The sequence below is a fragment of the Capra hircus genome, chromosome 6, assembly GCF_001704415.2.
Source record: "Capra hircus breed San Clemente chromosome 6, ASM170441v1, whole genome shotgun sequence".
Taxonomy (NCBI): Eukaryota; Metazoa; Chordata; class Mammalia; order Artiodactyla; family Bovidae; genus Capra; species Capra hircus.
Genome location: NC_030813.1, coordinates 86,954,262 through 86,972,362, shown reverse-complemented (window position 1 = coordinate 86,972,362; position 18,101 = coordinate 86,954,262). Strand labels below are relative to the sequence as shown.

General features: G+C 41.8%; 1 protein-coding gene across 1 annotated transcript in view; it reads right to left on the bottom strand.

Annotated features, from left to right (window-relative positions):
- The window catches only part of SLC4A4 (solute carrier family 4 member 4), a 369,377-nt gene extending 363,146 nt beyond the window's left edge, over positions 1-6,231 (bottom strand). The window contains exon 1 of the mRNA XM_018049558.1: positions 6,117-6,231. The gene's annotated coding sequence lies outside the window, so the exon portion shown is untranslated. The remainder of the gene's footprint in view (positions 1-6,116) is intronic.

Below are 18,101 nucleotides of genomic sequence, written 5' to 3'. Positions count from 1 at the left end.
GTCTGGCATTCCCATCTCTTTCAGAATTTTCCACAGTTTATTGTGATCCACACAGTCAAAGGCTTTGGCATAGTCAATAAAACAGAAATAGATGTTTTTCTGGAACTCTCTTGCTTTTTCCATGATCCAGCGGATGTTGGCAAGTTGATCTCTGGTTCCTCTGCCTTTTCTAAAACCAGCTTGAACATCAGGAAGTTCACAGTTCACGTATTGCTGAAGCGTGGCTTGGAGAATTTTGAACATTACTTTACTAGCATGTGAGATGAGTGCAACTGTGTGGTAGTTTGAGCATTCTCTGGCATTGTCTTTCTTTGGAATTGGAATGAAAACTGACCTTTTCCAGTCCTGTGGCCACTGCTGAGTTTTCCAAATTTGCTGGCATATTGAGTGTAGCACTTTCACAGCATCATCTTTCAGGATTTGAAATAGTTCAACTGAAATTCCATCACCTCCACTAGCTTGTTCGTAGTGATGCTTTCTAAGGCCCACTTGACTTCACATTCCAGGATGTCTGGCTCTAGATGACTGATCACATCATCAGGATTATCTGGGTCATGAAGATCTTTTTTGTACAGTTCTTCTGTGTATTCTTGCCACCTCTTCGTAATATCTTCTGCTTCTGTTAGGTCCATACCATTTCTGTCCTTTATCGAGCCCATCTTTGCATGAAATGTTCCCTTGGTATCTCTAATTTTCTTGAAGAGATATCTAGTCTTTCCCATTCTGTATCATTTAACGACATGCATACTTTTCTATACCATACTTTTCCCTAGTAAAGAATCTGCTTGTCAACGCAATAGACGCAGGTTTAATCTCCGAGTCAGGAAGATCCCCTGGAGAAAGGAATGGCAACCCACTCCAGTATTCTTGCCTGGAGAATCCCACAGACAGAGGAGCCTGGCAGGTTGCAAAGAGTTGGACACGACTTAACAACTAAACAACAACATAGTTTTCTATACACGTTTTATTTCCATAAAAACAAACAGACAGGAAGAAGAGTAGGAGGAAAGAAAGAAAGAAAGCAGAGAGGGAGGAGGGGGAAGGAAACGTATGAAGTGATGTTATCAGGACGGTGGAAAGAGTCCTCAACCACCAAGCTTCTTTTCATTCTCACGTCTCTTAGCTCTTAGTCGATCTCTTCCTTGACTACCAAGCTGTTCTCGGGGACTTTTCAGTGTTATCCATGCAGCTGCCAGTACCAGGCCATTTCTATCTTCCAATCTGTAGTTTACTGTTTACCACAGGGCTAGAAATGTTATAATCAGCCACACTGCATGTGAACAGCCACTCATGTGAGGATCTCCTATGAGTAAAGTGAATCCTCTTTAATGTAGGTCTTTCTTTTTAACCTCTGTTTCACCTGCTTAGAGGCTGTTTTGCTGATGAATATGCCAGATGCAGGAGTTACTGAAATATGGAGATGTTCCTGGGTTCTACAGCTTTCCTGGTGGCTCAAATGTCTAGTAAAGAATCAGTCTGTAACCTAGCAGGAGGAGAAGGGGATGACAGAGGACAAGATGGTTGGATGACATCACTGACTCAATGCACATGAGTTTGAGCAAGGTCCGGGAGATGGTGAAGGACGGGGAAACCTGCAGTGCTTTAGTCCACGGGGTCACAAATAGCCAGACACAACTGAACGACAGAACAACAACCACCCAGGAAACCCCAGGTTGATCCCTGGGTCAGGAAGATCGCCTGCAGAAGGGAATGGCCACCCACTCCAGTATTCTGGCCTGGAGAACTCCGTGGACAGAGGAGCCTGGTGGGCTACAGTCCATGGGGTCGCAAAGAGGCAGACATGATTGAGCTACTAACACTTTCATTTTTCCACTGGGCTCTACCCATGAATACTAGGTCTCTAGGCTAAATCTACAATCAACCAACATAAAATTCCAGATCCCAGGAGTTTACTTACTTGCAAATAGTATAAGAGAATATCACTAGTGAATATATTTATAAAAAAGAAAAGAACTGCTAACTTCTTATCCAGGACATTATGAACAGCTTTGCTAACTGTGTCATTCACAGAACATCCTATCAGTTTCAAAGAATATATTCCTTTCTCATTTTGTATTTTTATTAACTTTGATTTTTTAAATCCTCCCAAAAAGTATACTGCAAGTTTTATTTAAATCTTTAAGGTTTCCAAAACAGAAACTCAAGTGCAACAGACAAAGTCTCTTTCTACACAGTAATCCACAATGTAAAAAAAAAAAAAAAATCCTGAAATACTACTTGTAAAATCCTTTTACATCTTAATTTATGTAACTTCTTTCTGTACTCATTCTCCATGAAAAATAAAAGTTAGCTCTCAAGACCAGAGCTAGAACTGGGGCACACAAACTGAAAACAGTCACCCATGGGCACTGCAGGTCCTGAAATAAAGACGAGCCGGGTGTGTGCATCCACTACACAGAATGATAAACAAAGAACAGGAACTCTCACCTTACATCAGGATCAACATTTATCTGCTTTAGTATGTTAAAAACTGTGACTAAAACAACACTCATTTGAGGACAGTCATTTCAGAAATAGCTATCAGTAGTTCAAAGATGAAATATTCATTCCCACCTCAACCAATAATTTTCCGCTTAGTTTAAGAAAAGCATACAAAGTTCCCTGTGCCTTGGCTTCCTCATCTTTTAAACAAGCATGATAATCCCTTACATCTACTTAATTTGCATAAAAAGATGATGCTTTGGCTTCTAGAAACAACTATAGATGTACAGGGTTTCACCATGATGAGGTCTATCTCCATTTTTTCGAACACATAACTTAATCCAAAGGCAAATAAGACCATATCATTGAGGGTGAAATTATGAACATCATGAAGAAGATTGGAAGAAAAAGTTTTCTCTCTTCTTTGTCACAGCAGGTAAATAAATCCATCATATTTCATAGCTGGCTGTCCTTTTGATGCCCTGTTGGAAATGCCATTCCACTGCAGAGACTAGAAAAATGCAATAAAAGTCATTGCCACAAAATCATTATGACAGTCATAAATACAGCTTCAGGTAAAATAAAATCGGCCACCTCTACAAATGAGGAGTCCTCGTGCACCTGTGCGTGTGCCTGTGTGCTGTGTAATGTGCTTCGGACAAAAGACCTGAGTAAAATGGTGGGTTAGAAAAATCCATCTTCACTGCTGGAAAAATAGCTAACAGTGTGCACTACAGGGGATATAAAATATCACATTAATGTTAGAAGGACAGCAGCATATTTTCTATTTGTGACATAAATCAAACTCTTAGCTATTGGGAGAAAGGCAAACATGTATGTGAAATACAACTTAGCCCTGATCTTGTATGAATGAAACATTATTCTTTCCCTTCTTTCAAATTCCTACATTATGCGAAAAATCCCTGACTGAAAGTAGCAAGATCTAGTTTCGTAAAGTCTTACGAACTTTCTGGATGTTCCTAAACTCTGTGTTTTGCTAAATGGCCCTCCCCAACACAGTTAAATTTCATAATTCACAGGTTGGCCTCAGAAACTGCAGCCACAGTGAGAACCTAGATATGTGTTCCGCTCACAGCTTCCTCTGTCCCATCAAATCATGTACCCTGATTCTTTTCATTCAGCTATATAAAGGAAAAACCCCTTAAAACTTTCATCATTACTACATTTTTCTCTTCTGAGTTTGTTCTTTCCACTTCCAATCTTCATACCTATCAACTCCAGTCTCGGCTTTCATTCACATTAAAAACGAACACAAAAAACGCTCCAGGAAACAAGCAGATGATGTGTATTGGCACACTTAAGTAGCAGTGAATTCTCACAGGACTAACAACACTAGTCCTCGCGGACTGCAGCGCCCTCAGAGGCAGGCAGAGAAACCTGATTATCTACATGATTCACCAACTAATGTGTATTTCCTTTCCTTAAGTGTTGTGTTTTCTTTAAGATGTAAGCCATGGCCAGACGATCAATCTTGTTATCAGAACGAGGGATCAGAACCTGAAAATTATACTTGCCAGAGTTCAGTGAAAAATGAAATTACCAGCAGAGTGTGCTGGAATTTGTCCCAAAGGTTACCCATTTCTATCACATTTTTTCTCTAAATATGAGAAAAAATTCCCTGGAGTATTTCACTGTAGTGCTTTCACACATGGTTGTAAACCCTAAATATATTCTAATCCTTTAAAACATGAAAATAATAACAAAACATTCATACATTTAAAGTCCTTTATGTTAACAAAATGAACTAAAAGAGATACACCACCATAAACAGTACATTCTGGATATTTCATTGGCTGGCGTGCCTTATATATGTTACTAAGGGTACAGAATGACCCCGAACCATTAAATGATACTCCAAATCTCATTTTGAAGACACCTTCTATAAGCTGTCTGTTTTCTGTTTTCACAAAGGTGGACATGCCTAGAACTATCAAACTATCCCATCTTATCCCTTCCACCCTCACACCCTGATAAATGCGCTATGCCTCACGAGTTCATAAGAGTACTACTTTCCTCTCTCTACCCATATATGCAGCAGGTTTTTGTCATCTTACCAGAGACGCTGAGATAAAGTAAAAGCTACTGAATTTCAAGATGTAATAGCAAGAGAACAGAATCCTATCACTATGTTTAACTTTAAAATGAAAGTAAAAGTTTTTTCTCAGTTGTTAAAGCTATAAAAAAAGAAGCAGACATTTTCCTTTGACTGAAGCTATATCAATAACCTTAATCTAAGTGCCATTATGACCATGAAAATCACTTAAATGCTAATGTGATAGATACAAGGAAGAGAGTTCTTAAGCTAGAAACCTTTCAAAAGACATTATGTTGGCCATAAGAAGCTACTGGATACTGCTCTCATTGCTGTGAACAATCTATACAAATCAACATGAAAAAATAAGCCCTAATGGGCAAAGTATGCTTAAATTTAATTCAGGTAATATTCAAACTTCAAGTCCCAGATACAAGGAAAAGGGGAAATATGGTACAAGGCAGTGTCTCTCAGAAAAGGAACCTTTCCAGGATTTGAGACAATGTGTGTTTGGCACAGCCCAGTGTTCACGATTTCCCATTAGCCACAACTTTCTCCAGCACTGAAGTGAAATGGGAAAACAAATGAGGAACATAAACCAAAACTGTTAAATGCTCTTCATTGTCAAGTCTGGAAAGACCTCGCTGAGGGCCATTTACGTTGTGAAGGTAAGGCCTTGAGGAGTGAGGGGTGGGGAAAAAAAAAACAAACAGAAGTTTTACAAGGAACTCTTCTGAAAAATGGTTTACGATGGTAGAACAGAGGTAGAATGGCTTCCTTCTCCATCTTTAGTGTCAAGTTCGGTTTTTTTTGCTGCTGCGATTCTTTTGTTCTTTAATTAACTTCCCTCCTTGCGGGGCTTGCTGCAGTTTGCTGATGTAGCTCCCAACTGCTACCTTCCTTTGGCGACTCTTATTAGCGGACTGGCAAAGCCTGGGTAAAATGCACTTAAGAAAGAAGAAATCACCTCCTCTTGCCAAGACGCACATGTGCCCAGTACCTGAGGAAGAGCTTCACTGTCGCCGGCCAAGAGAAATTCCAGTTTAAAGTGTATGTGTGTGCCACTTGCAGAGAATCTGCCTGACTCACCCCCGCTTTCGGCGTGCCAGGGAGAGATGTGAATGATCGGTCTCCGGGCTGGCAGTGAAGTCCCGGTGGCACCGAAAGTCCCCTGCCCCCATCCCCCGGCCTCCCCCACGAGCGTGTTTGGGAATGTCTCCCTCTCTGGCAGGTGCCGTCCACGCTGGGGCCACCAAAGCTCACCCAGGCAGGAACACACGTGTCCTGCGCCGGAGCCCAGCCCCCGGGATACAGTGGCCCCACAGTCCGGGCAGGCACGCCAGGTGAGCGCCGCGGAGGGGTGTCGGGGAAGGGGGAGGGCTTGACCATGCGGGTGCAGCAGGATCATCCAACGTCCCCCTCTAACGCTAAGAAGAAAAAAGTACTTTTCTGCGGTATCTGCTTCCACACTCCGCCGGGCGCCCAGCCCCCGAAGATGCCCGGCCCGCAACTGACCTCTCTCTCTCTCTCTCGCTCCCCGCGCGCGCCCAGGCCGCCCGCGCCCCCCCCCAGGACCTGCCCCGAGCTGACCCTCCTTCCCCGGCCCCAGCCGGGTGCTCACCTCCTGGGGTCCGGCTTCCGTCGCTCGTCCAGTTTGGCGGTTGAGTGTGGGGCTGCAGCAACCGCTGCCGCCGCCGCCTTCGCTGCCACCGCCGCTGCTGCCGCCGCCTCCGAAGCGCTGCCCCGCGCGCCGCCGGGGCTGGAAGCCGGGAGCCCGCGGGATCCCGGGAGGCGCGGGCCCGGGGCGCGGCGGGGCCGAACCGCGGGAAGTTGTCGGCGCGAGGCGCGGGGCTCGAGACACCCCCGCCCAAGTAGTCACAACTTAGCCGTCCGGGTGGGTGCGCGCTCCGGGGCGGAGGGAGGCGAGGACGGGGCGAGGGCGCGGGGGCGGGAGGGTCTCGGGAGCCGGCGGGACTGGACCCTGAAAGAGGGGAGAGAGCGAGCGCGGGGGCAGATGTCTACACGGCCCGCGTGGTGCGTGGCGGGTGAGTGTGTGAGAGCGCGGGGCGTCTACTCTACTTTGCCTTCTGCAGCTCCTGCATATTTATGGGGATCGCCGAGGTTCCTGCCGGTAACTACCACTGCAGCGGCGGCGCCCGGCCCGGACGCCCCTCGGGAGCGAGCCCGGGGAGGGGGGTGGATCGGGAGGGCGGCGGTGGCGGAGGCTGTGCCACGAGCGCGAGCCCGCGATCCATATTTAAAGCCGCGACTGGCCTCGGCCGGCCCCCCGGCCCTGCCCTCGCTCGCGCCCGCCCGCCCGGCCCCCACCGCTCCCGGCCGCCGCTCGGCGTCACCAGCCCGGGCATCGCGGCGGCGGGGAGGGGCCTCGGGCCGCACCGCCCCCGGGGGCCCGGGCTCTGGGCGCCGCGTCCGGCTGGAACTGACCGAAGACCCGGCTCCTGACCCGCCGCCTCCGCTTCCCTGGATTCCCTCTGTCTCTCTCTCTCTCTCTCTCTGTCTCTCTCTCTCTCTCTCTGTCTCTCTCTCTCTCTCTCTCTCTCTCTCTCTCTCTCTCTCTCTCTCTCTCTCTCTCTCTCTCTGACTCTGTCTGTCTCTCTGTTTCTCTCTTGTGCCCTGAGCCGGCTGTTAAGTCCCAGCTTTTTGTCCGGTTTACAAGAGTTCCTCGCCAGGGAGAGCTTGCTCTCTCTTGCAGAACTGAAGTGACTGGGACAGATCACTCTTGAAGCTACTTTTATAAAAGTGGAGGGAAACAGGTAGAGAGCGCGCTGCCAGCTCACTGTGTGAAGTTGTCGTTCACCTCTAGCACAGGATGTCTGGGGAGAGCGCTGCTCTCAGCCTTGTCCTTCGCTGGTCACTGATGACTTCTGTCTTCCTCAACCAGTTTGGGAAGCATCTTTAGTCATCCAAGGGAGTTTCTTGAGGATATAAATGGATTATTGTATTTACTCTGTTTCTAAGGCTAATAGAAGTTTAAGTCCTCTTTGCCAAGCAAATAATACTACTAATAATATATCAATGACCCAGCCCCATTTTGATCAGTTAAGTAGACCATAAATATATGAACAGACTGTCGGCACTGACACCGTCTAATGTTCCGAATACTGCTAGAGAGGAGCCACTTAATGGATTTGAACCACACAGTATATGATATAAGCCCATGTGCATTTCCTATTAATACATATTATATATTTAATATACATGTGGAAGTCACTGACCAAACTGCATCTCTGAGGGTAACCACTAGAACACCTAAAACCCTAGAGAAATAATGTCACATGCTGACTACCTCCACCAAAGATTTGTTTCCAAATTCTTTCTTCAATAGCAAGTAAAAGTCGCCCAGTGGTGTCTGACTCTTAGCGACCCCATGGACTATACAGTCCATGGAATTCTCCAGCCCAGAATACTGGAGTGGGTAGCCGTCTCTTCTCCAGGGGCTCTTCCCAACCTGGGAATCGAACCCAGGTGTCCCGCATTGCGGGCGGATTCTTTACCAGCTGAGCCACAAGGGAAGCCCTTTCTTCAGTACTAACCTATAATTAAATAAGACCCCTAGTGGGGAAAAAAAAAATCTGGAGGAAAATAAGTTGGAGACAAAAGTCTTCTTTCTAGTATTTAAAACTGGAATAGACATATTATTTACTGTACCTCACCAATGCTGGCAAAACAGGTATATACTTGCACCTTTTAAAAAAAAATAACCTAGTGTGTTTAAAATCCTTGGTTAGTGCTCAGGAGACTCTGGGATGACCAGAAACTATCTAATGTCTAAAATTGAAATGCATTAATGTCGTGTGTCTGGCTGTTGTTACCTCAATGCTCACACAGTTTACATGACCCACTGCAATAACGTGGGAAATTCAAGTTGTTTTTTTTTTTAATGTAAAGATTTTGCCTACATAACTATACTTTGTTTTTAGACTAATGTTAAAATTAACTTTCAGTCCCTGAGCACATAGTTAGCAAGAATCAGCAACCCCAAAGTAAGCTCACGGGAAAAGAGAAGCCACTTTTGTATTAAGAATTTGCCATTGCTGTTCAGCAGTTTTTTCACACTGTGGATTATGTATTTCAACATAGCTGGCAATTTCTCATTATCATCGTGAACCAGCCATGAATGGTCAGTGTTAGTGACTGTTTGGGAAAGGAAAAGTCCAAGAAACTTACGTTTTCCAATATTCTGCTGCAAAATCCATCAAACTGGCCTTTACACAAACCAAAAAAGTAACCCTTAAAGGCATTTTTCTATCAAGATGAACAAAATTTTACCCTGAAAGGAGTATAAAGTTGGAGAGTGGGGTGGGATGCAGAGAGAGAATTAGAGCACTATGGGGTGAGGGGTTGTGTGTCCCTGATATTAATGAGAAAAAGAGTTGTCTTTGGCAAAAAGCCAGCAACCTGTTATCATTCTCATTATTTGATGTTTGCTATCCCACAATTAAAAGCGCAGGTTCCATTTCCTTTCCTATTGACTATTGTCCAGTAATTGAGATGCATGTGTTTTTCTTTTGAAAGGTCATTGATTAACTTTTCTCGTTATCTCTGCCGTGTGGTCACCTTTGCTATTGCTATTCAGAGCTGAAAAAAGTGAAAGTGAAGTGGCTCAGTTGTCCGACTCTTTGCGACCCCATGGACTGTAGCCCGCTAGGCTCCTCCATTCAAGGAATTTTCTAGTCAAGAGTACCAGAGTGGGTTGCCATTTCCTTCTCCAGTTCAGAGCTAGGACAATGAATTTCACCAATCCTAAAACGTGCTATGTCCCTTGATTCTCATGAGCCCAAAGAAAGCTTTATTTGTTCATTTCATATTGGTGTTCACACAGTTTGGTGACAAGAAAAATGAACAGAAAAAATGAATGGAATTAGAAAAACAGTATAAGTAATCTTTACTGATAATGATTTATTTGTTTAATAAATAACTCTCTCTGCTAAATGACCTTCTAGGATACTAAACCACTATTTTAGCTTATCAATCAAGTTTCTTTGATATCATCCAAGGTCCTTATAGGCACCTAAAGGAAACAAAGATGGGAAGAAGAACCTTTGTGTCAATGACAGGCACCATCTAGTGGCAGCAGGTGATGAAACCTCGTGTCTGCGTGATGTCCCCAGCAAGAATGAGGATGAAAGTTTTTGAATAGGTGGTTCAAACATCCCTGGTCTTGAAGAAGCATGGTTCTCTTTGATTCTAAAGCAAGAAGGTTGTACGTAGAACAATAATACAACTAATGGACCCCAAGATGATTATTCAAAGAATTAGGCTACAAATCTGACCTGCAGGTAGAATTATTGCCACTAAAAGTTTTCTCAGTCTTTGTGTAACTTCGTATAGTCACACCTCTTTATAAAGACCTCAGTGTTGTGGTTTTTTTTTCACTTAAAGACTTCTGTATTTAAGTTTCCTCATTGTAAAATCAAAGAGAGTGATGGCTCGTCACTGAATATTATCTATAAAGGATTTTGTTCAACAAATAGCAGAGCCCATAAATATAACTATTATTTCAGGGTTTTTATTATACTATTTTACAAAATAAAAAAGGATAAAAGATATCAATGAATGCTTATCCCTGAGTTACACAAAATTGCAACATTCAAACACATCTTATTTGGGGCCCTAAACAGAAGGAGACAGTATAGATTACAAACTTCAAAGAATGATCAGTAATGTTTCTCATTATCAGCTTCTTTTTAAATATATGGCTCATTAGTAAATGTCTGACAAAAATCTTGCCATATAGAATAGGTATTTTTCTTTGTGCTAGTATTTTGACTTATAGTTATTCCGTCATTAAACAATATTGCCATCGAATGATCATTGAAGTAGCCAACCTGGAATCGGTTTCGTTAACCATTTCAGGATATAAGAGTAAGGAGAGAGAAAATCACTTGTCTTTCCATCCTGGGACTAGTCAGGGATGAAACTGAAGATATAGACAAAGAGAGAAAGACAAAGAGATCACTTAGAAACTTCATTTTTGTTTCATTCACACTCTAGAAATTACATATTCAGGCTGGCAAATTCCTGAATAAATTCAGCCAACCTTAATTTACAATCTATATTTCCTCCTTCAGATTCCAAGTTTAAAAATAACTGTAGTCCCTTTTTATGAGGAGTAAAGAAAGGTGAACACTTTTTGTAAGCTGTCAGCATGGCATGAGCTAGGGAAAATAATTTTATTTGGTTAAACGTGTCATAAGTTGCTTCACAGCTTAAACTGCTAATCTCTCAACCATATCCAATTGTCATTTTTAAAACATGTACCTAACATCAAATATTAAGAAAGGTTCTAACATCTAGAAACAGAAGCCTACTCTGTTCAGGTCGAGGAAGACAAGTTACTCAGCCTTTCTAGATCTCAGTTCCCTCAGTAATAAAATCAAGGAGCTTGAGATAATCACTCAAAAAAAAACCCCAATATTTCAACAGGATACTAGAATATTTTAATAAAATTTGAATACATTTGTGATAGAGGAACATGCAAATATTTTATAAATAGCATTGATACACTTATTATGAATGCTCTGTTTTATAACCTTAAGCCAGAGTTTCAGCCTCTTTCCCCTACAGGAATTCTCCTGTATACATCAGCCTAACAACAGGACACAGGCCTCTCTGTTTGAAAAGGAAAAGGGAAAATTAAATTGAGCTACTAAGCCACTGAAACCTACGCCCTCTATGATTAAAAAGATTAGTCTGGTTTTAGGTAAGATAGTAAAGAATTACATCAGACTTCTCTACCAAAACCAACTCCCAGGGCCCTAGGACTCTGCTAATCAGTGTGTGTGTGTGTGTGTGTGTGTGTGTGTGTGTGTGTGTCTGTGTGTGTCTGTGTGTGTCTGTGTGTGTCTGTGTGTGTCTCTGTGTGTGTGTGTGTGTCTGTGTGTGTGTGTCTGTGTATGTGTGTGTCTCTGTGTGGGTGTGTGTGTGTCTGTGTGTGTGTGTCTGTGTGTGTGTCTATGTGTGTGTCTATGTGTGTGTCTGTGTGTGTGTGTGTCCCACCAGCCACGTCCCAGACACAGACAAGTACTTGTTCCTCTGTATCCCGCTGGCCTCTCACCTCCTGGAGGATGAATAAGCCCAGATGGCAGCTGCTTGCTCTAAAGTTGCTCTTCCTCTTCTCCTGTGGACTGAGTCACATGGACATAGTTGTTCCACTGCATGTAGACAGGTTTTCTACAGATTAACTAACCACTGGGTCAAACTGGTCCACGGCCATTCTCTCCCCAGACCAGGCCTATCCTGGAGACTACAATACACCCATCCTTTTGCAAATAACCGAACAGCTGATACTTCCAGTACACATCTGCCAGACTGATCTCTTTACAGGAAACAAAGCAAGATTGTAATTTGAGTGTTAAAAGCTCCTTATCCTGAGGGAGGAAACATTCTGAGCAAATCTGCCCTTTATGACTTTTCAATTTCCCCTTGCTGACCAGAAGGGGTTCACTTCCACACAGAACATGAAGCTTGACTGGGTCATCTGTTCAGCACACAAATATTTATTATGAACCTACTATCTGTCAAGGACTCTTCGAAGTGATGGGTCCCTGAAACAAGCAAAGTTCCAGTTTTGTGGAGCTTACAAGTGAACAAGTAAATTAACAAGATAATCTCCATTTCCTTGGAATGCAAACTCCTGTGAAGCAGTAAATGGTATAAATAGGGTGACCAACCATCCCAGTTTACACTTCCAGTTTACCCCTGTTATTCCCGTGTCATGGCAATAGAACTCTCCTTCATTGTCAAAAGATACTGGTCAGAAGTTATAGACTCACCCTCTCTCCAAAAGAAACAAAACACAGAGGATAGGGAGAATCATTTGCAAGTGGGTGTCAGAGAGGACCTCTCCTGCTTCGTGATGTTTGCGCACACAGATCTGAATGACAAGATGAATACGTATTAAAATGTTAAAGGCAGCTTGACAGGACAAACAGCATTTGACACAAAGTCTTACACATAGTAGGAACTCAATAATTATTTAGTGAATGATCAATCACATCCATTCTTGTAGAGCATTAAAAAAAGAGAGGCTTACTCAACCGGAATACATTTCTATTAAGGCAGATTCAGGCTCCACAAATTCCTTAAAACATCACTTTTCCTAATCTATAACTTGTGAATCATATTTATGCATTTATTTGCATGTACGTAAAACATCTCTGGAAGGACAGGATATAAAAGCAACTAAAAACAGTATTTACCTCCAGGAAAGAGAACTAGGTGATTGTGGGGTAGGCCTGGGAAAAAGACTTTTTCACTATAGCCCTTGCAAGTTTTTAAATTTTGAGCCATTGTAGATCAATGACTTATTTTTTAACTTAAGTTTGAATTAAAATATATAAATAATTCCATTTTCCTGCCTATAGCTATTTTCCATACAAGTAATATATAATGACAGATTATTGTAATATATAGTCACAAGAAACCCTTCTGATAGACAGTAATTTCTTTACAACCTATGAAAGAGTGGCTACTGTGATGCCAGTGACACTGCTGGAATGTCTGAACCCTTTCACAGTTATTGGATGCTATTCAGTGCTGATGGGGTTTGCTCACTGCCCACCTGGGCTTCATTCAAATTAGTGTCATGGAGTGAGAAGATCTTACAATATTGCTGCTTTTCTTGCACCTGGGCAAATAAAAATACAGTACAAAGTTTTCAAATAACATTTTATTGGGCATCTTGCTGTACTTTTGCTTATAGCTGTTTGCTTTTCAAAAATGAAAATTGTTGCTTTTTTGTCTGTTATGATAGTAACAGTTTTATTATTTTAAAAAGTTGTACAACAGAGACAAACTAGATGGAATGGCATGAGAAATACCCTCCTTCAGAGATGACTGCTAATATTTTGGCACATTTTCCTTTTTGCATAATTAATGTCTGAGGTTTCAAGTTGATTGATCATAGTGTATTTTTTTTTAATGATGTGGTCATCGAGGCTAACTTTAAGTCAAGATGATCTCTTTTGACATTAAACACAAGCTTTAACAAATACAGCTAGAAAAAAGGGGGTATGGGGCCTGAATTTGGCCCCATCTTTCTAAACCCGGTTGATAGTCATTACACACTTACATCATCACAGTTCCAGATTGCCTTCTGCTTATGAAAATTTATATGAAATATGCTCTTTATTGACAGTTTCTATTACCTGGCAATGAAAATATTGATAGCCCCACTAATAACACTAATACTGTTAATAGCCAAGACCTACATAGTCATTACCATGTTCCAGGGACTGTTCTAATTACTTAAGTGAACTCACCTAATCTTCACAATAACCCTATTACTCACTCATAGAGTTATCACTCCTGTTGTCTAAAGAAGCAATGTGAATACCAGAACTCCATACAGCTTCTTACACATCACCTCTGTTTCAGATTTCCTCAAAATTGGTGGAAGTTTGGAGTTGGGGGTTGGTCTTGCTCTGTGAACTTAAACATCTGATCCAGAGGGTTGGCTAATTGTTGGAGAAATCCATATAATGTGATACTTAAATTACATCTACTGCTCCAGTTTCAATCGAACCTGACAGAGCACACGCATAGTAATATAAACACCTGTGTATACTTTCTGAGAACTCAGTTATCCAAAACCAGAACTGGGGGAAGTGGAAGCACTAGAGTTTGGGTTTTTGTTGTTGTTGTTGTTGTTGTTTTTAACGGTGGCTGCTTTTAAGTCACAACATTTAAACTGAGATTTTTTTTGGTGCTGTTTTCTTTTAACTTCAATCACATGTATGTGCTTTCTAGCCACAATCATTCCTATAGGGCATAAAATAGACATACAACATACATGTGTTTGAAGGCCATTGATAACTTTCCATGAACTTAATACTATGGTATTTGTTTGTTCCATTCCCTCCTTAACTTTTTAATTTTTCATATTGAAATAAGTGGTAGAAGAAAATATTTTTCTTTGTATCCTGGTATTGTCATTGTTATTTTAATAAATACCAAATAGGCCCTGGCATGGGCTTCCCTGGTGGCTCAGTGGTAAAAACTGCCTGCCAATTCAGGAGATGTGGGTTCGATCCCTGGATCGGAAAGATCCCATGGAGATGGAAATAGCAACCCACTTCAGTATTCTTGCCTGAAAAATCTCATGGACAGAGGAGCCTGGCAGGCTACAGTCCATGAGGTTGCAAAGAGTCAGATACAACGGAGGGACTAAGCACACATCTTCGTCTCCACGTGAAATTTTAAGACTTTCATCTCTGTTTACCAAAAATGAACTTTTCATCCAGCATTACACAGAAATGGGTAAAAAAAATTCCCTTCAGCATTTACTTGCTTAAATTTAAAGGTTAGTATTTAGCAAAAGTATTCAGTATTTAGCAAAAATCATTCAGAAACTTCTGTGCTAGCATCTATAATGGTAAGACAGAAACTGAAAGAAGGTAATTTTCAAATAATTAAAAGATAAATCCCTTTCCTTTCAATTTTCCATTTGATTAGTGTGATAACTTTGATTCAGGGAAAATTTAAATCACTAAATCAATAAATCACTAAATCACTCCTTGGTACTCACATTTCTTCATAGATGCAGTGATGTGTTGGAACCAGCACCCTGGCATCCTGGTCCAAGGATGATATTAAAATAAACCCTAAAGAGGGACAAAATGGAAGAAAGGGTGCTAGACAGCTCTTGCTGCTCCAGCCAGTGACCCTCAAATTCCATTACTGCTTCTTTGATTAAATTAAAATACAATAAGTATTGAGTACTTATTTAACACTTTGTCTATCCTGGCAAGAGTAAAAGACAGTCCATTTAGAGAAACAACTCTTCAAAAGTTTCTGCTGATGCTGCAGTTACTATTTGGAATAAAGAGCAGGGTAATCAAGCAGATGGAGGTGATTTTTCAGAGAATACAGAAGAAAATATGACATACTAGGTATAGTGGTGCCGTCCTAACAAACTGCTTTCATCATCTTGCTTTATCATAGACCACCAATCAAGCAGATGGAAGTAGTCCAGTGTAATGCTAAGATATTTTAAACAAATAAATTCAGTGCTGTATTCAATAACTAATGATAGCTACCATGTGTCAAGAACTTCCTAATTCTTGTGAGACAGGATAAAAATTATCCAGTTAAGGAAAGAGAAGCTCAGAAACAAGTGCCAAAGTTGTGGAGCCAGAGTTCTGAAACTAGGCCTAAACTTCCACATTTTATACTCTACCATGCTTCCTCAATCCATCCCTAGGAGATACATGAAGAAAGTTAAGATTACATGATCTTTGGTGGGAAAAGTCTGGACTCCTTACAACCCACCCACCCCTATTTTCAGTCTAAACTGCACATAATTAGGTTAATCTCCTAAAGCACCATTTTATTAAGCTCCTGCCCTCCCTATGGGAAATAGATGGGGAATCGGTGGAGACAGTGTCAGACTTTCTTTTTCTGGGCTCCAAAATCACTGCAGATGGTGATTGCAGCCATGAAATTAAAAGATGCTTACTCCTTGAAAGGAAAGTTATGACCAACCTAGATAGCATATTAAAAAACAGAGACATTACTTTGCCAACAAAGCTCCGTCTAGTCAAGGCTATGGTTTTTCCAATGGTCATGTATGGATGTGAGAATTGGACTGTGAAGAAAGCTGAGTGCTGAAGAATTGATGCTTTTGAACTATAGTGTTAGAGAAAACTCTTGAGAGTCCCTTGGACTGCAAGGAGATCCAACCAGTCTATCCTAAAGGACATCAGTCCTGGGTGTTCATGGAAAGGACTGATGCTAAAGCTGAAACTCCAATACTTTGGTTACCTCATGTGAAGAGTTGACTCATAGGAAAAGACCCTGATGCTGGGAGGGATTGGGGGCAGGAGCAGAAGGGGACGACAGAGGATGAGATGGTTGGGTGGCATCACCAACTCGATGGACATGAGTTTGGGTAAACTCCAGGAGTTGGTGATGGACAGGGAGCCCTGGTGTGCTGCGATTCATGGCGTCGCAGAGTCGGACACGACTGAGCAACTGAACTGAACTGAACTGAACTGCCCTCCCTAAACAACAACACTTTCAAAGCTCTTTATCAACTACTGAATAAAGTCCAAATTATTTGGCTTAGTGACCTTGCTTGACCAGGTTTCAGCCAACTGTATTTGCTACTGACCCCATACATAGTTTGATGTATGGGACATCTTACCATTTCCTAAACATGCATTTCATTTTCTTGGTTCTGGTTACTGGCTGGGACCAATTTATTTTACCAGGAATGTCTTTCTTTCCTCCACTTCCATTTCCAACTATTGAAAGCCTTTTTATTTTTAAATGTCCAATTAAAGTGCTGGGCTTCCCTGGTGGCTCAGCAGTAAAGAATTGGCCTGCCAACACACTAGATGAGGGTTCGATCCCGGGGTCAGGAAGATCTCCTGGAGGAAGAAATGGCCACCCACTTCAGTATTCTTGCCTAAAAAATCCCATGGACAGAGGACCCCAGCCGGCTGCACTCCATGGGGTCACAAAGAGTCAGACACAATTTAGCCACTAAACAATAATAACAAATTACAGTGCTACCTAATTCCTATTATCTTCTCTGATTAGTTCAGTACAAAAGAACTCTCTCTTTTCTGTATGGATAGCTTTTAGGTTGTGCCACTTACATCTCAATGTAATGAGGCTTTCAGTGTATGTTCTCCGTTTCCCCCACAAAATTGTAGGTTCTGTGAGAGTAGGAGATGGATGTTATACATTTTTACATTCTCCTCTAGTACGTTCCCATGAATATAGGATGCTCTCACTGAGTGAATAAATGAAAACTGAATGAATAAATAAAGAATGAGTAAATGAAGCTTAAGCTGAATTAATGACAACTACAACTTCAAATATAGTAAGATCCCACTTGAAAGACTGGATTGAACTCAGAAAGCACTTGTGAGTTTTTATTTTTCTGTGGCTGTTAATTTAAAAATCATCTTTCGTGTTCAGTCATGGGCTTTAGTAAAATATGGATATGTTTTCATGAGAAATTAGGCTTAAACTATGATTTCTCCTTGTTTTAAACAACCTTGCTTTTATTTTTCAAAAAAGTATTTTTGGAATGTCTATTATGTACAAGATCCAGTGAAATACTAAAGAAACAGGTGAGCAAGACAGACCAGGCTTGTCTTCAAGGAGCTTAAATTCTAGTTGGGAAGAAAGGCAATAAACGAGTAAGCAAATGTACAAAATAATTGCTATTACAGAAATTAATATGATGGTAAACGAGAGAGTAATAAGATAGAGTACTTTACATTGGCTGGTCAGAAAAGACTTGAGGTAACAGCTGACTTTTAAGAGTCAGCTATGTGTAAAACTGGATTGGGGGCAGGAGGAGAAGGGGACGACAGAGGATGAGATGGCTGGATGGCATCACTGACTCGATGGATGTGAGTCTGAGTGAACTCCGGGTGTTGGTGATGGACAGGGAGGCCTGGCGTGCTGCGATTCATGGGGTCGCAAAGAGTCGGACATGACTGAGCGACTGAGCTGAACTGAACTGATGTGGAAAACTATGAGGAAAACAGACAGAGAAGACAACAGGTTCAAAGGCTATTGGGGGTTGAGGGTTGGTGAGGGTAGAGTACAGGAGCAAAGTAAGTAAGTA